Source organism: Erinaceus europaeus, chromosome 3 (genome assembly GCF_950295315.1).
Source record: "Erinaceus europaeus chromosome 3, mEriEur2.1, whole genome shotgun sequence".
Lineage (NCBI taxonomy): Eukaryota > Metazoa > Chordata > Mammalia > Eulipotyphla > Erinaceidae > Erinaceus > Erinaceus europaeus.
In genome coordinates, this window is record NC_080164.1 from 26799031 (window position 1) to 26821756 (window position 22726).

Here is a 22726-nt window from a genome sequence, read left to right on the forward strand (position 1 = left end):
TGGAGATATTCAGCAGAACCTCATAGTGAAATGTATGTCGTGTGTCCACAGCTCTATACCTCCTCTTTTCTCTCACTGGTGATGGTGTAATGAAGTTTATTTCTCAACCCTGAGACATGAATGAAACTCTGCTCCCCACTATCTAGAGACCTCAGTAGCACAGTTTTTAATAGAGGGCTGTAGAGACAGGCAAACAGGCCCCCAAGGAGTGTGCCCTGAGCTGGGTCAGAGACCCCCGCCGTGTGCACTTCTGGATCCTGGGCACAAGTGAGCCTACTTGCTGCTTCTCAGGGAGACCTGCTACCTCTGAGCTGCCATTTTTCTCCCCTCTGGGCTGTGTTCACCAGGCTAGACCTGCACAGACTTGGCCCTGCCAGCCTGTGCCATCCTCCCTGGACCTGGGAACAACTTATTCTGACCCCAAGTTTGTAACCCCAAAGCTCATGGGGAGAGCTGTCAGGTATGGTGGACATAACTGCTGTGGCTGGGATCCAACATGCCCCAGGATTGAAAAAGACTAACTCTGCCACTTACAGACAAGTGTGTTAGTGGTCTGTAGTGAACATACCAACATTTTTACTGAGTGTGACCCTGAACAGACGTCTCTCATGATAGTTATTAACACAAGTCTGCATTGTATCAGAGCATGGAATGAGGAGCATCGAAAGCATTTTGGCAGGGGTACACAAATTATGACGGTTAATGCTAGGCCCTCCCCCCAGAGCACACTCAAGTGGCCTTCTGGCTAGGTGGTAGGTACACATCATGCCCCCATCATGCATCCCATAGTCTGTGAGGGGCAGCAGTGTCATTATAGCATGCAGTTTTTGCCTTACAGGCCTGTTGGTACTACTGCACTTATGTCACCCACCAGATGCCCATCAGAGAACAGAAACTGTAGCCAGATGGGGAACATGAGCGACTGCAGGTGGTCAGCATTTCTTTGCTCTATGCTATATTCCTTTGCTTCTCAGAAACTGAGAAATAGTACAGTGGAAAATAAGCTTGTGTCAATAGGTAACAGACATGATAATTAAGGGGTCTCCAACCTCAAGAAATCTGGGGTTCTCCTGCAGTCATGGGTTCCAGAGAGGGCAGAAGAAGTCCTGGGCATGCTCTGGCCTCGTAGAAATGAGAGCAAGAGAGTGTGGCCCAGGACTCTTTACTGAGAAACCACTGAGCACCATCTACATGGTGGGCCCTGTCTAGGCACCTGGACGTCCTGTCCCATAAGAGGGCAAAATAAATACCTATGGATTCAGCCAGAGCATGTCTGGTCCTCAAAGTGGTCCCCAGAAAAGTACAACCTGCTGGGGGTACTGGGCACTGAGTGTTGGGGTGGGTTTCAATGCAACAGCTGGGATCTTGTGCATCACCCAGGTCAACATTTTTATTCTTTGTTTTATAAGAAGAGGGAGAGACACAAAGAGGAGAAATGTCACAGCACCACTCCACCATCCTAGGAGATCCCCTTGTTGCTGTTCAGACTGTTCCCATGTCATGCTGGAGCTCAAACCCAGGGCTTCATGCTTGATGAGACTTGTTCTGTACTAGGTGAGTTCTCCAAGCCCAGAGTTGTGGCGGTGTTGGTGGTGGGTCCCAGATGGTTGGAGCAGAATGCTTAGGGGAGCTGCCAGGGCTCAGGTGGGGAAACAGGCTTGGGGGAGCATCACTCTGGAAACATCCTGAGCAGAGAGGAACTGGGTGTGTATGCTAAACAGCAGGGAGGCAAGCCTGTGGGGATTGTCCTGAGTCAGTGTGTAGCTTCTCTGTGATTCCTCTTCCTGGTCTGCAAACCCCAGGTCTCTGGTCACAGGGCCTCTCTCTAAACCTTGGCATAGAATTGAAGGACTCAATCACCTGAGGGTACCTTCCCAAACTCTTGAGCCAACATAGTGCTGTCTGAGCACAACTCTGCAGTCTGTTTTAGGAGAAGGCCACATATCATGTGTGTCCATGCACATTGCTAGGGATGACAGTGATGTTGCGGGGTCATTGAGGTCAGGGAACATGGGCACTACTGCTGGTGTAAAGTGGGCATTCTCTCAGCAGAAGCAGTGACTGTTGTGGGAGTGGCTATAGCTCTACTAGAGAAGTGAGGAAGACAAAGGCTAGAAACCTCTTAAGGGAGTCTGGTGGTAGCATAGCAGGTTAAGTGCACATGGCGCAAAGCACAAGGTCTGGAGCAAGGATCCTGGTTCGAGCCTCCAGCTCCCCACCTGCAGGAGAGTCGCTTCATAGGTGGTGAAGCAGGTCTGCAGGTGTCTATCTTTCTCTCCCCCTCCATCTTCTCCTACTCTCTCCATTTCTTTCTGTCCTATCCAACAATGACAGCATCAATAAAAACAGTAATAATAACTACAAAAATAAAACAACAAAGGGCAACTAAGGGGAAATAAATAAATAAATATTAAAAGAAAAAGAAAAGAAAAGAAAACTCTTAACACAGAGAGAACATAGCATCGCTGTCCTGTAGGGAGAAGAAAGCCCATTATTAAGGCTAAAGCCAAAATAACACAAAACCAGAAGCCAGCAGAGACTGAGCTGTGGCAGGATACAGAGCAAAGAAGGGAGAGTAGTGGGGTCACAGTAGCAGTGTAGGCTGGGTCCAGACACTGAGAATTGGGCCCTGTCTCCTGTTGGGTGGGTGCCGGGCACTGGGTGGGCCCCATGCTCTGCAGGACAGCATGTGCAGAGGGCAAGGAGTAGCCACAGGGGAGCTTGGTGAGGGTCACGGTGTTCCAGATGCCTGGCCCTGCCCTCCCTTTCCTCCAAGAGCTCAGCAGTAACAAAAATACGGAGACAAACCTCGCTTGCCAACCCTCAAAGCAGGATGTGACTGCACTCTGAAGCCACAAACTATGTGGCTGACCAGCCAGTGCTGTGAAACCTGGATCCATATGAGGAAAGACAATGAGCAATAACCCATCCGCAGGCCACCAGCAAAAGGACACTTCCCCCCAAGCCAGTGGGGCTGCCCTGAAATGCCCACCTTAGAGTCACTCTTATGATGTCAGATCTGGGGGTCCACAGAAGGCCACTGCAGAGGAAGGCAGTCTTCACTGAAGCCCAAGATGACAGCACAGAACATGCTAGAGATGGGGGAGGTGACACACAGTTGTATCTGCTGTCTACCCTCACAGCTATGGAACCAAGCAGAGTGGACATGAAATGGAGAACATGAGAGAGAACACATTTCCCAAGTGATCCACCTCTCAAATGCCAGCATGTTAATGATGGCATCTGTTGAAGAGGCTGAGAAAGCTAAGAAGTTTGGTGACAGGTTGGGAAAAGTCATGCCCTCTGTTTGAGTTTACCTTCACCCTCCTCAGTTTTACTCCATCTATGGCCTCTTTCTGCAAGTATCTAACATGAGTAGTGACCAGAAGCCTGCTTTAAAATGGGGGAAACACACAAAGAAGAAAACAATATAAGGCAAAGAAGAATAAAGAAGACACTTCATTTTCCCAAGAAACAGAGTCTTGACAGTGAGCTCTCCCTCGCTGACTTCAAAGAAACTGTACGACATAAATTGAGGTGAAAAAATAAACAAAACATCTAAGAAGAAGTCCAGACTGTGAAAGTCTGTCTTAAAATGGACAGGACTGACTAATAAGCTATTAAAAATAGTGAATTCATTCACCTTCTTCACCTCATCTTGGATGGAGCTTGAAGGAATCACGTTAAGTGAGATGAGCCAGAAAGAGAAGGATGAATATGGAATGATCTCACTCACAGAAAGAAGTTGAAAAATAAGAACGGAAGGGGGGCAGAGGGGGAATGTTCAGGTCCTGGAACATTTACCAACTACTATATTGTCAACTGTAAACCATTAACCCCCCAATAAAGAAAAAAATAGACAAGACTGTTCACTCATCCACTTAACAAATCATTACTGACTATCCCTGACTTGTTAGAAGTTCTTCTGGGAGCTGGGGTGTCAGCAGTGATTAAGATAGTAATATCTTTGTCCTTATAAAGCTCAAAGTCTATGATAAGGGTATAGAAAAAAATCAGAGAATAAATTTATATAGTTTACAAAGAAAGCAAAACACTCTTCCAGGAAGATCTGTCTGATCATGTGAATTTTCTTTGAAATCTGAATAACATAACTGATTCATATCTGCAATATCTGGGGAAACACTCTAAGCATATATAACAGCATTAAAAAAAATTTATAAGATTTTGGGGCCTGGTGGTGGTGGACCTGGTTGAACACCAATGTTACTATTTGCAAGGACCCGGATTTAAGTCCCCAGTCCCCACCTGCAGAGGTGGTAAAGCAAGTGCTTCTGATGTCTCTCTCTTTTTTTTTTCTCCTTCTCTCCCTCTCCACTATTAATTTCTGTTCTATCAATAAAGGGAAAAAATAGGGGAAAGATGACTGCTGAGAGTGGTGAATTCATTGTACAGACACTGAGTGCCAGCAATAACCCTGGTAGCAACAAAAAGAAGTAAATAAAGATTGTAAGGAAGAATACAGACATGTGTGAAAGTTAAACAATATCCAGTGAATACATGATTGGTGACTATAGAGGCAAAATAAACAAGTGTTAAAAAAAAAAAAAACACCTTCAAAAACAAATGGGGGAAACAGCTCCCAGTAAAATGCTTACATTTGCAGAATGAAAGAATGGTGCTACAATGAAAACATGACACATGTGTAACCACCACCAGTGTCCTGGACTCTTGGACAGCCAGACCTGGACGTGAAGGGTCTCCACATTTGCGATGAACAATGGCATATTCTGCAGGTTCTGAATCCAAGTTTTAGGAGGACTTGCATTCTCCCAGCTTCTCTTCTGAAACTCAGCTACCACTGTGTGAGCAAGTCTGGATTATCCTGCAGAAGGTGAGTGGTCACACAACTGGGTGTCCCCCTGAGGGCCTCAGACATGGAGGTAACCATCTACCACATGTCTGCATGAAGCTAGCCCAGACTAGCCAGGCCTCATGTCCAGAGTATAGAAATTCAACAATTCAACAAAATTGTTAACCCGGGCTAGCTAAACCCATGCACTTGTAGCCTCGTTGACTGGGATAAATTGCATTTATTTTCAGCCACAAAGTTTCTGCGTGGTTCATTAGGCAGCAAACAGAACTCTACCTGATGAGCATCAAAATCTTATCTAAGATCTTTTCCTGCTTTAGAGTAATGACTTAGGTCATATCTTTTAATTTGATAGGACAGATAGAAATTGAGAGAGGAAGGGGAGATAGAGAAGGAGAGAAACAGAAAAATACCTGCAGACCTGCTTCACTGCTCATTAAGTGTTACCCCCTGCAGGTGGGGAGCAGAGGCTTAAACTCTGGTCCTCATACATAATAATAAATGAGCTTAATAAATTACCTGAAATTCAATAGCTTTGACTATATTTTAGTTTCTTTTTCTTCTTCCAAATTCAAAAGTAATTGCATTAAATGGTTTTTATTTTGTACAAGAACCTGGGTCCCAGTCCTCAGTCCCCACCTGCAAGAGGAGAAGCTTCAGGAGCTGTGAATCAGGGCTTCAGGTGTCTCTTTCTCTCTCCCTCTCTATCTCTCCCTCCCCTCTCAATTCCTCTCTGTCTCTACCAAAAAATGTAATAAATAATTAAATAAAAATTAAAATAAAACATAAGCATAGCAGACAGTAAGAAAATACTCAAATAGGACATTGAAATGATGGAAGAACAGTGTGACATCCTGGACTGATTGGCGAGCCAGACAGTGCACATCAGTATAAAATCTACCTGCATTGGAGGTGGCTTAGTAACTACTCATGCCTCAGTAAGAACACATCGGTTTGCTGATTGAATTTTGATTCTTATGCAAGATGCTGCAGTCAGAGGAGCTGGGCTCAGGGTAATGGGAACACAGGGCACTGTTTCACACTGAAATCTGAAGCTATTTCAAAACATAGTCAGAAACGGTGCAATTGCACTGACTCATGAAGATAAAAACTTGAACTTTGCTCTATCTTAATTTAAACATTAATTTCAAATTAGACAGAGGGTTTTGGAGAGAGAGAGAAAGAGAAAGAGAGAGAGAGGAAATATGCAGTGCTGGAGCTCAAACTGGGACCCTCACACATGAAAGTCCTGTGAGCTACCAGTTGAGCTCTTGTCCAGTTCACAACCTTACTTTTGTAATGTGAACTTTATTCTTTGTGAAATAAATAAATGGGGGGGGGGTGGGACTGAACATGCCCAGTAACTAACAAATGCACATGGCAAAAGAAAATTGAGCTTGGGGATCTAGGTGTTGGCACACAAGGTGGAGCTCCCACATTACCATGTGCCACTACCAGGGGTTCAAACCTTCCAGTTCCCACCTACGGGGGAGAGTTTCATAAGTGGTGGAGCAGTGATGCAGGTACCTCTCTCTCCTTCTCTATCTACTTCATTATCAAAAAAGGAGAAGAAGGAGAAAGAGAATAAGAAGAAGGAGGAGGAGAAGGAGGAGAAGAGGAGGAGGAAGAGGAAGGGGAAGAAGAGAAAGAAAAAATGGCCACAGGAGCAGAGAAGTAATACAGGCACTAACCCTCAGAGATAACCCACAGAAAGAATTGTGATTAGATAGACACTGACTCCTTCTAGAGTTCTGGATATTCTGGTAAAGACTCGTGCAGATATAAACGTTTCACGCCTGCCACTTATCATCACTGTTGGTCTGTGTCAATAACATCTGGTTTGTGAAAGACTAAATCAGTTCTGTATTCTGCACCACCAGAGTTAGATATTCACTGTCTCAGTGTTACCTGTTTCCTGTTTAATTTTTAAGATTTCATTTTCATCGGAGGATTAATTCAGGTGTTAGAGGCCTAGGTGACATTCCTAAGTGAGCAAAGCATGATGAATAAGTCAGATGCATTAGTCAGGAAGGTGACTCTGGGATTTGTCATCCATCAGGGAAAACTAGGACACATCTGGTGCAGGCTGAAATAGCAGTTTCCTTAGAAGAGGAGCACTCTGGGTGTTTGTTTGTTTTTGTTTTTCTGTCAGTTACACTTCTTTGCAGACCATTTTAGGGATCATGACTAAACAATATCCTTTCTGTCCACCACCCTATATCACTACCCAGTTGTAAACAGCTTCAAATATTTAACAATGGCTCCCCAATACAGCTCTTCTCAGCACAATAAGGCAGGGGAGTTCCATCCCAGGTTCCAGGTTGAAAAGATCCCCCTGTGGATCCAGAAGTCCAGAGGAAAAAAAAACAAACCACAAAGATGTCAGACGCTGGGGCTGAGTGAGTTGGGCAACAGGACTGACGCATTTCTTGTAAGGAGCGATCATTCACACCAAGAAGCCTGTGCATGTTTACACAAGGTGGACTTGGGCCTCCTAAAACACTCCCGCCAAGTCAAATGTCAGGAATGTTCATTTGGGAGAGGAGCAGAGGGAGTTGACTAGAGGCAGACGTCCGCCCAGCTCTGTAAACACAGAGGTGGATAGACCCAGCGCTCCACCGCCAGCTGCCTGGAGAAGTTTTCTGAGATGATAAATGGCCACTCAGCCCTGCAGAGTAGATATGAGAAGAGGTGGAGAAAACGGTTGTTTACCAAACAAATAAGTACTTAATGGTAAAAAGCCCCAAAGCCAAGTTCTCAGGGCTTGTTTACCAATGTGCAGTTACTGTAAGACTTTTATTTCCAGCCCTTCCCCTCTCTCGTTGTCATTTTTCCTTATTTGGATTAGTTTATCCCCTCCCATAAGCTCTCTCCAAGTCAGAGAAATTACAGACTCTAGAGGCGTCTTCAAAGTCTGTTGAGAGGAAGGACAGTGGTGCACCTGGTGAAGGGCACATGTTGCCATGCACAAGGACCCTGGTTCAAGCCTCTGGTCACCACCTGTAGGGGCAGGGAAGCGTCACAATAATTTACTCTATAAAAAATGAAAGTGTAGACAAAAATCTCCTCCCACCTACGCCGTTATTCACACACTCATGAGGCAAATATTTAAGCATGGAGCCCAGCGCCCAGGAAGCAAACATGAATCAATCCTCTCTCAGCTTCTTTTTCCCAGGCTCCAAAATCTCTCTCAGCAGCTAACCTCCCGTGGGATTTCAGGTGGCTCAGTAGCCCATAGGACCCACAATCATGCCAAGGACGGGTCCTATGAGGAGTCTGACGTTTGTGACCACGGTGTGTTGGGTGGGAGTGGTCTCCCTACCTGGACAGGTCCCACCATCCCTCCAGGGAGGGGAAGCTCAGGCAGTGGGTCCCCCATCTGTTCTGAGGGTGTTGGGGTAACAGGGAAACTTGAGAGTGAGAGGGCTTGAAAGAGGAGAGCCCAGGGGCTAGCCTCACTTTCTATTCTAAAGCTGAGTGCCAAGATTCAGATAAACACACACAACCAAACAGCTAGATCTCTTTTACTGCCAAATGTTAGTGCAAAACCTAGGAGCTGGCCTGAGAAGGTGGCAGCACTGTGACCTCCTGCCACCTATCACCTGATGTGGTTAAATATGGCATTTTGGCTGGTGGCTGAAAAATAGAAGACCTGAGAGATTAAATCAGCAGGTATAAAGTTATATAAAAGACTAAAATTTATTAAGATACATCAGTAAATAATCATTAAGGAAGATGACAGACCACTGGAAAAGGACCCATGACCACCGAGTGCTGGAAGGGGTCAATACTGATGCCTGTTGTTTTCAGGGCTATATTCTTTTGGAGTTGTTCAAGAAAACGGATGCTTCTTGCCTCACCTTATGCATGGAGACAGGGCACTTTTTTTATTATTATTGAGGAGGTAAGGGGAGAAAAAGTGTGACAGAAAGATGCAGAGAGAGAGAGAGAGTGAGTGAAAGAGATGAGAGCTTCCTCCAGTGTGGTGGAAGCTTGGTATGAACTTGGGTCACCCACTTGGCAAACTAGCGCACTACCCAAGTAAGCTACTCCACCAGCCTAACAGGGTTTCCTATCAAACCCTTCGTGGGAGGTAGTCCATAGCTTCAGGTGGATCCGGAAGCCCCTCTGTTGGAGTTCGTAATTAAGGTGAACAGCAGATCTCCCTGTCCTGGGAGTAGCTACCATGCCTGTCACTTCTCACCTGTGGCTGCATTCGCTCAGCTATCTGCTCAGATGCCACAGCACCTGTCAGCCTGTCATTTGTCCCCTCCCCAGAACCAGGCCAGACGACTGCAGGGCCAGCTCTGTGCACATGATTTCTCAGTGTGTTGCATGATGGGAACAACATGGGAGAATCATCCAGACCCACTGAGGGAACATCAAGCATAGTTGGACCCAGGGCCCTGTTCTGAGTCTGCCCACCCGCCTTTTCTCCAGTCAGCAAAAATACCCCCTTGCTGTCTTCTGTGCCCGCCCTCCCTGGGCCACACTGCCTGGAAATGACTCTGAGAGTGTATTTTGGGACCCAGGAATGGTTTTGTTGCAGAAAACATCCTCATATACAAACATGGAGCAGTGACTATAGAAGCCATCACATTCCCACTTTGCCATCCCCGTGTGGTCAGAGAAGGTTCTAGAATTAGCCGAAGAAACCCCAAAATGAAAGGCCTTGTCTTGGGGCTTTATTCTGCATTTTGGGAACCAATACCCACAGTGGTGGCAGCTAGTGTCTTCTCAGACAAAACTCCCCAGAGGTCTGCCGCCCCTTGCACCCCCTCGGCCTCTCACCCAGTCTCTCTGATTTCACTCTTTGGAAATAAGTGATTTTTCTCCACAGTCTGGAGGCTCTGCTGCTTTCTGCCAAGTGGTGGATTATACGACAGCCATGCCTGACTCTGCCCAGGCCTGGACCACCATTTCACGCTCTCACCTGTCCTTATTTGAAATGCCTTTGCTTTCCCTGCTAAGACCAAAGTGTGACTATTCAACACAGAGGGAGAAAGACAGAGGGGGATGGGGTGGGAGCAGGAGAGGCCTGAGCTGAGTATAAATAGGGAGAAGGCCTAGGCAGAGCTGCAAGGCATAGTCTGCATTCCTGCTTCCCACAGAGGAGGTCAGTCAGGGAGGGTTGTGGGGGAGGGGACACCTCAGACATTCTGATTCTGGCTAAAGCTGATAACAATATCATGCCCAGATCCATATGGGGATGCCCTGGACTCTCTGGACAGTGTGCCCCACCAAAACCTGAGTGTGTGCAGGTCAAGGTCAGAACCTGGAAGGGGGGAGATAGGTGGGGTGCCTGCCTTCTCATAGGAGAGAGCCTGGCTTTAAATGCTGTGGCATAAAATTATAAATAAGGCTTTTGCCAGATAGACAAAACAGCATTAGTTCAGAGCTAGGCCAGTGAAAACCCCCAGGCTTAAGACATTTGTTTATTTATTGTTTATTTATTTTTTGCCTCCAGGGTTATCACTGGGGTTCAGTTCAGACACTGCAAATCCATTGCTCCTGGAGAGCATGTTTTTGTTTTCATTTTATGTTTTATAGGATAGGACAGAGAGACATTGATAGAGATGGGGAAGATGTGTGGGGGGGTAAACAAGCAAGGTAGACTTGCTTCACTACCCTCCCTCAATGTGAGTGGGGAGACAGAGGGTCCTTGCCCCATACTATGCTGCCCACCCAGCCCCTGGCTTAACACATTTACAAGTGCAAAACATAGCAGTCAGCTTCTAGTCATTCTGATGGGGTGGTGTGGAACTATACATTGTAATCTTACAGTCCTGTAACATGCTATTAATAACAAGTAAAAACATTAAAAATAATGAAATAAATATATTTTAAAAAGAAAGAAAGGAAGGAAGAAAGAAAGAAAAGGCTTGAATAAAAGGTCATCGAATTAAACAGAAATCTGTCCCTGACACCAGGGAGCCACCAACACAGCACTTCTGCTTCCCACAGAACCCAAGTTCAATTGGAGCAATATAGCCAGTGCACTCGGCCTAGCACAAAGCATTTGGCAATCCCTCCTTCTCTCTCTCTCTCTCTCTCTCTCTCTCTCTCCTACACACACACACACACACACACACACACACACACACACACACACACACACACACAGGCCTCCCTCTGTCTCCCCTGTGAGCCAGATGGCTCCTTTTTACTGTTTGTCCCTCTCTTCTCTTGGTGACTACTTCTTAATTTGTTTATTTCAATCAACTTTCTATAAGCTTTGCTGCACCTGCCTTATTCTCTCCCGGATCCTTGTGCATCACCAGTCAGAAGGACAGACATGTCTTCACCTGGCACCATATGGGAGCACCACTGAGGAAACCAGGGGGAAGCGCCCTGGATGGCGGAGCCATGCTATGCTGTCTCTCCTCTTTCTCTCACTCATCATGAAGCGTCCCCACTGCAGGTGGGGAGTGGGGGGCTCGAACCCAGTTCCTTGCTTGGATCCTTACAGTTAGTACTATGTGCGCTTAACTGGGTGTACCACCACCAGCATCCCCCAAATTTCACACTTTTTTTTTTTTGCAAGGATGTACATCTGTGCAGAATGATATTAAAGCGCAGAGAGAGCTCAAGACAGCTCGTGGGGACAGAGCGGTGAGGACCTCGGAGAGAAAGAGGCTGGGCCTGCCATGCCTCTCTTAAGTCCCTATGCTGTCCCTCCTGGGCAGCTTCTGCTTGGCCACAGCCAACTTCCCAAACTCCCTGAAAAAAACCTGCCAGGTGCTTCAGACCTCCTCTCCTTACTCTGTCCCCAGCAGTGGTCTTCCACCTCTCCAAAGCTCTGGAAAGGCCTACAATGTCCTCCAGAGAGCAAGCCTGCAGGGACAAAGGCAGCTAGCTATTCAGGTTACCTTGCTCCCCCCCCCCCATCCCCTGCAGCCCCCAGCCCTGAGTCATTGAGTCCCAGCATCTGTGAATGCTTCAGAGATCTGTCTAGGGCTACCAGGCCTCCCAACAGGGACCCAGCTTTCGGATGAGCCCCCCTCTTCACCCCCAACCCTGACACCCCGGTGACACTTGGCTTTGCTTCCTCAAGTCACTGGCTGCACTCCTAGTAGCAGGCCCACTGCTGCCAGGTCCCTGGCACATGTCCTCATGCACATCTGAGTTCAAGGTGCATCTGAGTTCAAGATGGTATGGGTGAAAATTTGCTCTTTTTTTTTGTTTTGTTTTAGTCATAAGAACGGAAAAGGTCTTAGTTTTAGTCATAAGAACAGAAAAGGTCTTTTAAATATATATATAGTAATGTGGGAGAGGGGCACCGGAGCAGTACTCTGGCACATGTGGTACCAATTACCCATTTTAGTGGGAGAGAGAGAGAGAAATGGAGGGAAGAGGGACTCTGTGGTACTGGTCCACCATCCATGAAGTTCCCCCTGATGCCATGCACAGTGCCGCATGTGGTGCCAGGGCCCAAACCCAGGGCTTCATGCCAGGTAAGGCATGCACTCTACTGGATGAGCAGCGTCCCTCTCCTTTGTGGTTTATTCTAGGCCTACAACTCACATCTCACATTGTGAGCCTGCAGTCAGCATGGACGGTCACCACCTCAGCAAATGCTTCCTGGACAGCAGGACTCAGAGGGAGCTTGGTCCTCACTCACTGAGCTTTCTAGAAGCACCTGAGCCAAGTCCACAAGCACACAGCAAAGCCACGCACACACGCATGATCACGCACACGCACACACATGACCCCACGGCATCCTCATGCAGAAGTTCCCAGCAGCCCTGAGCAGGCCCCAGGTCCCTGGCCCAAAGTTTCAGCCACAGAAATGCTATACCACACCCATCCAAAGGACACAAGGACACTAGTTGCAAAAGAACATTCACATCTCCGTGTTCACAGCTATACCAATTGCAGTAGCCATGACAGAGAAGTGACCCAAAGGCCTATCCAACCCCCCCCAGAGATGGGGGTGGTGAAGGGATTATAGGAGAGATGAGATGCTGCATGGAATACTACTCTGCAAATAAAAAGGATGTCCTTGTATCATTTGGAACAAAATGGATGTAACTGGAGGTGATTCTGTAGGGTGAAATAAGTAAGGTGAAAGACAGCTGCCAGATGGCTTCACTCACGGGTCAATAATAGATGACTAAAGCCAACACACTTGGAAAAATAGAAAGCAAACTGTCTCTTAGACTATGTGAGAACTGGAGTGGCATGGAGTAGGGCACAGGATGTGGTGGAGAGTGTGAAACTTCACCTCTGTAACCTTTTAATTGTGTAAACTGCCGTTAGATCTCTAATAATAGAATTAGTGATGAAAATGATAGCAATGTTTTTAAGCATGATAGGGGAAAGGAAACACCATTCTAGCCTGAAACATTTACAAGGACAGAAACTTCAGTCCCTGCTCTATGGCATGGGGAAGCCTCAGGGTGTAGCCTCTCAGTGGGGGCTGACCACTCCCTGCCTCCAGGCCTCCTTGCCCCAGGCTGCAGTGAGTACCCCATGTGCAGGGAGGAAGTGGGAGGAACAGAGTGGATCAGGGAACAGAAAGGTGGGGGTTATACCTGGGCACAAGGCACTGAGCCAGCACTGGGGGTTAGAGGACTGGGGAACTAGCGGGCTAGGAGTTATGGGGCTGGGGGGCTGAGGGGCTGGGGACTTGGGGACTAGGGGACTGGGAGTTACGGGCCTGAGGGCTAAGGGCTATGGAACTGGGGGGAGCTGGGGAACTGGGAGGCGGGGGGCTGGGCTTTATGAGGCTAGGTGACTGGGAAGTTGAGGGCCTAGGGACTAGGTGCTAGGTGCTGGGAGCTCAGGGCCTGGGGTACTTAGGGGCTGGGACTAGGGGCTTTAGAGACTGGGTGCTGAGAGACAGGAGGGCTGCAGATGACTCCAGTTCACAGCCTCTTACCACTCCAGGCTCAACAATAATAACCTCTCTCCAGCATTGAGGTGGCGACTGATTCCCCAGAGAGTCACCGGAAGCCTTTAAGGAGTGTGGCCTAGAGACAAGCCAGCAGCTGTGAGACCCTTTAAGTGGGGGTTCAAGAAACACTCTAGATTTTTTTTCTGGAGTTTAAGATCAGCAGTTTCTTCTTCCATTCTTGTGGTTCTTATTATTATGTGTGATGCTGGGGCCTCACACATGCAGTTTCACTGCTTCAAGCATACTTTTTCATTTAAACTTCTAGAGACAGACAGAGAAAGGGAGAGGCATGATAGCAATGGAGCTTCTCCAGTTGCTGTGGCATTTCTATGTGGTGCCAGGGTTCAAACCTGGGCTGTGCTAATGAAAAGGCACCCTACCCAGTGAGATATCTCTTTAAGCTTCCTTCTGTCAATTCAAGGCAAGGCAGATAAGAGTCCTTGACTTCACTCAGGTGGCTGTTCCACAGGGTAGCTACAGGGGGGAGGGGGGAGGGGCAGGCTATCAGGATGATGATGGTGTCAGGACACACCGATGCCAGGATCTGGGAGGGCTGGGGACTGGGCCCTGCTGTCCAGGCTGGTGACACTGAGCCTTTAAGACAAGTATCTTCAAACTGTCCTTGGGGACTCAGGTCCTATGTCCCAATAGCAGCCCTGTGACCTGTGGCTATAAACATACACACAGGTGCATTTCAGGGACTGCGATGTCACAGATCTCACCTCACCCTCCAGCATCACACATGTTAGCAGGCTGTGCCTGGGAGCTCTGCCATCCCGGCATAGAGACCCCGAGATGGAGCAGGACCCTAAGAGCAGCACCCCAGCCCCCAAGAGCCTCAGCCACCAGAGGGGCCCCAAGCCTGGACACATCCAGAGCAAGGAGCTGCTCAGGTGAGCTGGCCTTGGCTCCAGGGAGAGAAAGGGACATGGTTCAGACACAGAAATGACAAGTCTGGGGGCCTGGGGACAAGGCCGCCAGGACAGGAAGAGGACCACACTTTCTCACTGGGACTCCTTTTCCTCTCGATCACATAGAGCTGATGGCGAAGGATCTGAATGGCCCTCGTAGAGCTTATATGTTCCTCCAGCCCTTGTGGGCATTGTTCTGGGGTAAAGATCTCTGGCAGATGTCAGGAGAATAGGATGGGGAATTAAACTGGGTTCTTGCTCTGAAGGGACAGATAGCACCAGACCTTGAAAAACTCACTCATCCCAGCAGAGCTGCCCTTGGATTCTAGAACCTTCTCTGGGTTCCTCTGATAGGTATGATCACCTGACTTGAGACATCTGAGTGTACTCAGCCCAGAGCAGTGTGCAGCACCAGGAACTGGGAGTGACTCTGAGTACCCAAGTCCTGGACATCCTGCTATGTTTCTGAGATAAGAGAGGAAAAATAGATCCACTCCACATGAGTGGAACCAAAACCAGCTTTTAGGTGCACAGTGGCCTGTAGCTCAGAGCAGAAGAAATCAATAAAAGGAGTCTCATTCTCTTTCCAAAGTTCACCTCTGGCCCCTCTTCTGGACCAGGCTAACTGGAGCCCCCTCCCCTCCCTTCTTCCTCTAAACCCCTGGTTTTGCTATTTTAGCTACAAACCCTCTGTGGCTCTTTTGTAGCCACAGGACTGGGTGAAAGTAAAACCCACAGTCCTCTCCTGTGGCTGCCTCAACAGCAGAGAGATGTTGTGTTTGCACAGCAAAGGCCGAGACATAAACCTTTAGGATTACAGCCCTCAGCAGTCCGGCAGCTCCTGTCATGGAGGAGGAATTCTTTGACTTCTGGCAGTAAGACAGACAGACAGACAGAGATCCCTTCCAGAAACCCCCATCCTGGGGGAAAGCTCCTCCCTGCACGCCAGCTCCATGAGGCTCTGGACTGAAGGTCAACCTCCACCCGAGTGAGCACTCTGAGCCCCAGGCACATCATTTCCATGGCCCCCTGTCTCCCCGCTGGCTCCATCTGCCCTCATCTCCCACCCACACCCCTGCTCCTCTGCCTGCACCTGCAGAAACAGGGGACACAGAACCTTGGGCTTGGGGTTCACATGCCTTCTCCTCCTCTGTTTTTCTACTGCCTGGCTTTCTGTGTCTCCCCAGTTCTGATCTGCGGGCTTGAGTGAGTAAGCCTGTCCAGTGCCCTCCTGTAGGCAAGCACTGCCCCAAAACCACGGTCCACTCTGGTTCGCTCCTCTGCTCCTCACTCCCTGCCCCATCACACCTCCTTCCTCACCTCCAGCATCATGGCTGCCCCAAACAATAATTGATGTTTCAATGGCTTCACACTACTCTATGGCACCGCATCACTCAGGAGGAGGACGGTTTTACTACAGGTATGGTGTCTATCTTTCCCCCTCTTTGTTTTCCTCTTTATCTCCCTGTCTCCTCTGTTTCTTGGCCTTTTGGTTATTTTCAAGTGCAGTCTCTGCCTCCAATTTCACATGTCCATCTTTTTATAACATTTTTATGCTTTTATCAGTATACTTGTCAGATTGTATTAATGGCCTTTCCTGTTGCAATATGATGATGTCATCTTAGCAATTTGCATTGCAGTGGCTTTCCTCCCTCTCTTTCTCTTTTCTTCTTTCTTACCAGGGTTGATTTTGCTCACACTCACCACCAAAACCCCAGTAACTTGGCTCCAAAGACCCCCACTCAGCCTATCCCAAAACAATTATTTTTTTTCCTTCAAGTTTATCGCTGGGGCTCAATGCAGGCACTACGAATCCACTGTTCCTGGCAGCCATTTTTTCCACTTTTTACTGGATAAGAAAGAGAGAAATTGAGAGAGGAAGGGGATGAAAAAAAAAAGGGGAGAGAAAGGCACCTGCTGACCTGCTTCACTGCTTGTGAAGCCGCCCCCTGCAGATCGAGAGAGCTGGGGACTCAAGCCAGGATCCTTGTGTTTCATACTATGTGCACTTAACTTGGTGCACCGCCACCCAGCTCCCAGTTTGGGGGTTTTTGTTTGTTTGTTTGTTTGTTTGTTTGTTTGTTTTTTACCAGAGCACTGCTCAGCTCTGGCTATTGCTGGTGCCTGAATGGAACCAAGGCCTCTTGCATGTAAGTCCTGTGTGTACTGCTACACAATCTCCCAGGCCTCCCAAACTTTAAGTGTGGCCTAAATGTTCCTTAATGCAGTACATGTAGAGATGTGTCCACCTGCATCTCCAGGCCTTCTGTCCAGTTCCCACTGGCCTCCACCCTCAGTCCTCACATGTTCCCCACAGAGGGGACATGCCAGCTCTGTCAGCATCCTGACTCCAGCCTCAGCCCCAGTGTGAACCTCCCTTTCCCTCTGTCTGCATCTGGTTCTCACTCATCCTTCAAGAACCTCTGATGTCTTCACTGCCTGCCCCTCATGTAGGTAAATAGCACATCCAAGCTTTAGATTCAGAGTTTGGAGTTCAAATCCCTTCTCTGCCACTAGATACTTAGGGAACTCTGAGCCACTTGTTTGTTCTCAGTGTCACCTGGGAAGGGGTGAGGTGGACAGAATGAGAGCAGAGCAGTCCCTCAATGCCACTGACAGCTTTCTGCAACACTGGGGCCTGTCCCTTGCTGTCAGCTCTGTGTCCTGGCTGCACTCAGCTCCTGACTCACCAAGTAACTCAGGTTTCTGCAGATTGTTGTTGTTGTTGTTGTTGGTGGTGGTGGTGGTGGTGGTGGTGGTGTGTGTGTATGTGCTGTGTGTGTGTCTGTGTGTGTGTGTGTGTGTGTGTGTGTATCAACATGCCAAGGTCCATGTTCATTTGAAAAGCAATTGCAGAAGCCAGAACCTTCACCTTCTACACCCCACAAAGAATTTTGGTCCATACTCCCAGAGAGGTAAAGGATAGGGGAAGATGACCAGGGGGCTCAGGACCCCAATTCCATCAGGACCTGAAGCATCTGTCACCAGAAATGTTTTTACACTAAAAAAATTAATAATAATACTAAAATGTTGTTTTTATCACTGAGAAGGAGGTGAATCCAGAAAACATCAGAGGAAGTCAGACACTATGTCTCTTATGAGAGACGAGGAAAAAAGAATGGATGCTTGGGAGTAATAATAGATACAGATGTGACTTAGAAAGGAAGTGAAGGGGGCCCAGGCGGTGGCTCACCTGGTTAATCAAACACATGACAGTGCACAAGGACCTGGGTTCAAGCCCCTGGTCACCACCTGCAGGGAGAAATCTTCACAAGTGGTAAAGCAGGGCTTCAGGCATCTCTCTGTCTCTATAACCCCTCTCCTCTCTCAATTTCTCTCTGTCTCTATCCAATAATAAATAAATAATAAATTTTAAAAAGAAAGAAAGTGAAGTGGTCCAGGAGGTGGCACAGTGATAAAGCTTTGGACTCTTAAGCATGAGGTCCTGATTTCAGTCCCAGGCAGCACATATGCCAGAGTGATGTCTGGTTCTTTCTCTCTCTTTCCTATCTTCCTCATTAATAAACAAAGAAAATCTTTAAAAGAAAGAAAGAAAGAAAGTGAAGGCAGGCTGTAGAAAAATGGGCAAGAAAATATATAGATATAGGTAGTGATAGCTATAAAGTCAACCTCTATCTGTGACCTTCTGAGAACTACTGCAGTCTCCAATGGAGGGGTGGGGACACAGAACTCTGGTGGTGGGAATGGTGTGGAATTATACCTCTGTAATCTTATAATCTTGTAAATCAATATTAAATCACTAATAAAAAATAAAAATATTTTAAAAAAAAGAAAGAAACTGAGCTTTCTGGAAGGCTCCATGGTACAAGCCCTTAGGAGAAACAGGAATTTGCTAATGGAGATGGGGTATGAATCCATAAAACTCATTATAAACAAGTTCACTCTCATTACAATGAGCCTACAGAGGCTGGACACCACACCAAGAGGCTGCAGTGATACTGAGTGCATGTGAGATTAGCTGAGTTCATTCCCATCGCCCAGGTCCTTACCCTCCAGAAACTTCTCTGGAACTCTGGGGCTGTGCTTTTGGAACAATGCTCATATGTATGGGGCTTTATTTCAGGCCCACCTACCCTCCCTTTGCCTGTCCTAGGCCTGCAGGTCTGCTCCCAGCATTTCCTGCATCTCTCTAAGGCAATGCACAGGCTCACTGTGAGCTAGAGGATGCTACTCATCTCCTCAGATTTTACTTGTTTGTTTATCTCTCATGAGAGAGAGGGAGTGATGAGAGCACCATACAGTGCTCAGTACCATAAGGAAGTGTTGGAATTGATCCTGAGACCTTTGGGGTTCCAGACATGCAAGTCCTCATTCTAGCAGTTATTACTACGTATGTACTTAGACAATGCAAATTAAATGTCTATAGGGTGTGTGTGTGTGTGTGTGTGTGTGTGTGTGTGTGTGTGTGTGTGTGTGTGTGTGTGTGTGTATCCCTAACCAAATGCCAGAATCAGATATTGGATGGATGGATGGATGGATGGATGGATGGATGGATGGATGGATGGGATGGATGGATGGATGGATGGATGGATGGATGGATGGATGGATGGGATGGCATAGCTAAAGTAATTTTAAGATCTATGAAGAATGAAGAATAAGAAATGGATTTGTTAGGGGTTGTGGGGTTGAGAAATTGCATTAAAAATGGTCCCTTCTGTTCTCCTCAAAAGTCAAGTGTCATGCCACCTGTCTATTTCCCTTTCTGCTTTTCTGGGTCACTTCTTGCCTCATCTGGATACCCTTTGGGAATGGTCTGTTTCATCAGCTGGTTCCATCCAATTGTTCCCAGATTCCAGTTTATGGAATTGTCAATATTTAGCTGGTTTCATAGGAACTGAGAGAACTGAGTCCCCGAAGGCATCTGGCAATTTAGGTTTTAACAGTATGGCTTTCTCTCTCACACCCGCTTGGCTCTGTTGAGTATCACCTGACGCAGACTCTGTCCCTGTCACAGCCTCCAGCATCCCTTTGAGGCACTATGCTGAGGCTGGCCACACCACCCAGTGCTACCTGTGCTCCTGGTTTTAAGAGCCCATTAACTTAGCTCAGCAGGTCACCTACCTGAGGCACTTCTCCTTCTTCTTACTGTCTCCCCCCTCTTCCTTGAAGACTCCTCCAGAAGGTTCTATCAAAGAAAACTTCACCAGCCCCCCCCCCCCCCACAGCCAAGCCCTCCCTCCATATGTTCTCTCACAGCAGCACTGAATGAGGGCGTTTGAGGAGCTCTTGGGGCTCTAAGCTATATTGACTTCAGCCAGGATGAAATGCTTTGGGTCATTTAAAAAAATGTCATCACTCTCACAGGTTATCAGATAGGCCAGTTTTCTTACATTTCATAACAAAGACCCAGCATAACCTAGAAAGACTGTCACACACCCTGGCTGGCCCTGAGGGCAGGTCTGTGGGCGTGGACTGAGCTGACCTAGTTAGCATTCAGGCGCTGCTTCCTGCATCATGCAGAGTGGTCTGAACAGCAAGGTGGTTGTGGTGGATAGAACTCAGGGGGTAGGGAGTCGGGCCGTACATAGCACAGTGGGTTAAGTGAAGCGGGTTAAGTGCATGTGGCACAAAGCGAAAGGACCGGAATAAGGATCCCAGATCAAGCCCTCGGCTCCCCACCTGTAGGGGGTTCGCTTCACAGGCATTGAAGCAGGTCTGCAGGTGACTGTCTTTCTCTCTTCCTCTCTGTCTTCCCCTCCTCTCTCCATTTCACTCTGTCCTATCCAACAACAATGACATCAATAATAGCTACAACAACAATAAAAACAACAAGGGCAACAAAAATAAATAAATAAATATTTAAAAAAAGAAGAAGAAGAACTCAGGGAGTGACCACGTGGAGATGGGCCACCTGCGCCAGTCTTACTAGCTTTGGGTTTGAGAGACCCAACAACAGAGCTGAGGATACAGGTTAGCGTGAGAACATAGGGCTTCCATGCCTGAGGGCCCAGGTTTAGTCCCTGGGACTGCCAGCTACCAGGGCTGAGTAGTGCTCTGGTCACTCTTGCGCTCATAAAAATAAGTAAACAAATAAAACCTTTTTTTTTAAAATTTAGAGGTGCTAAACAATAATCAGGAACTGACACTCACCTTTCTCTCTCTGAAGGAGAATGGACCACAAAGTGGAAAAACAGAAAGAGAGAGGAAGAGAGAGGGAGAAAGGAGGGGAGGAGGAAGGTAGGTAGGAAGGAAGGAAAGGAGGAAAGAAAGCAAGAAAGAGAGAGAGGAAGAGATGACAGTGAATTCCTAGGAAATTAATAGAACAGACTTGGTTGGCTGAGGTCCCAGGTTCAAACCCCAGCACCACTGTATGTCAGATTTGAGCAGTACTTGTGGCTCTTTCATGAAAGAAAAAAAACATCTGAAAATTAAAAAAGTTTCTCGAACAACACCAAGTAGAATTAAGGATGAGATGCTTCCTTCCCCGGGGCTGCATGGAGACCCCCAGGCCCACCCTGCATCTTAATGCCAAGTAGAGCTCTGAATGTTCATGTGACTTGGCAAAGCCTCTTCAGCCCCACTCTTAGCCCCAAACTCACAGAAGGACAGTATGATCTCCAAACACTGTTCTGAGCCTCACATCAGGGAAGCCTTGCCACTCAGTGACCATGGCAAGTTCAAAAGAGTAAGGCATTCAGGAGAAGAAGTTTTGTTTTTTCTTTACAAACTCAAGGCCACTAATGTTTCCTCCCCACTTTAAATCTTTAAAGATCAAATTCCTCTGAGAGGAGAAGGCATACCAAGGCCAGGAGAAACGTTAGTCTTGGCAGGATGTGGAGAAGAGAGGGGGAAGGAAAGAAGCAAACACAGCTCAGAGAGGGACCCGCTACCTGGACTCAGCTCACAGAACTTTCACGAAAAGACAACAAACAACTGGCCAGCAGCCTTTTCATCTGCTTGAGCAAACAATTAAATGGGAAGTCTTTAAAATGAGCAATGACTGCGGGCTCTGCTCTCTGCAGCCCATGGAATTCCAAGCTGCAAAAATGTGTGGAATTCAATCTCTCTGGAAATTAATCAGAAGGCCCCCTGCTCCCTGATCCTTCGATTCTGGGGAGGGGGGCTGAGGAGAGGAAGGGTGGTGACTCAGTCGACTCTCTTCTGCTCCCTCTGAACCGACATGTTTCTGGAGGTGTTATTGGGTGAAGCCTTATCCCTCAAACAATAATTCCAAACAGAGGGCTCCAGTCTTGACCATTCAAACTCCAGAAGAGAGTCAGAAAGAGACTCCCAGTGGCTCCAGGATGCTGCCTCCCTCCATGAGCTTTGAAACGTGAAGCCCTAAGGGTGCCTCTCAAAGTTGACCACCGGAAGGCTGCTGCTTTTCCTGGCAGGAAGGCCCAGCAGTGCTGAGACTCAGGGCCTGGGCCACTCCTCCCTTAATCTCTTTCTTCCTCCCCTCCCCACTCCCCCCAACTTACCTGGCAGAGGGAAGCAGCAGCCAGGAGAGCTGAGCCATCTGCAACTGGAGCATAGACAACCATCCCTTGGGGGTTGGAGGATGAGGAGGGTCATTAGGAACTGTGTTCTAACTGAAAGTTCCCCAGCCCTGCCCCCATAGCCAGGTTCAGCCCAGTCCCAGGGTTCAAGGTTCACTCAAGGGAGGTACTAAGCCAGCCACAGAACCTCCAACCCACCCACCCAGGTCCAGTGAGACCTCAGCTCACTTTCTGCCTGCTTTGTGCTCCTAAGTCAGATCTCAATGCTTCATTCATATAGGGAGTAGGCCCCAACAGATGGGTGGCTGGCTGGCTGGATGGAGCAGTACTTGGCCTGGCTGCAGAACTGGGGAACAGGTGAAACAGGGGCTCCACCATCACCACCCCTACATGCAAGGAGTGAGGGGGTTGCCAGAGACAGTAGAAACCACACAGACCATGGGGTGATCAGCTGTCAGGGAGGTGAAGATGACGATGCCCAAAACTGGCGAAGGAGGACCACAGATGGAGTGTGGAGGAGGTCAAATGTTCCCATGACGATAAGCCCGTTGTCATGCCCACAGTGATGCCCAGCCCCACCCAACTGAATGGCTCCAGGAAAGGGAGACTTGGCAATCCTGGTCCTATC

At 47.8% G+C, this 22726-nt stretch overlaps 1 long non-coding RNA gene across 1 annotated transcript; it reads right to left on the bottom strand.

Moving 5' to 3' along the window:
* Positions 1-1349: 1349 nt before the first annotated feature.
* LOC132537457 (uncharacterized) lies at positions 1350-22142 on the bottom strand. The gene is made up of 2 exons (XR_009548891.1): positions 22081-22142; positions 1350-7499 (listed from the first exon to the last, which is right to left on the bottom strand). It is a non-coding gene; the product is annotated as an uncharacterized LOC132537457 (long non-coding RNA).
* Between the last annotated feature and the right edge of the window lie 584 nt (positions 22143-22726).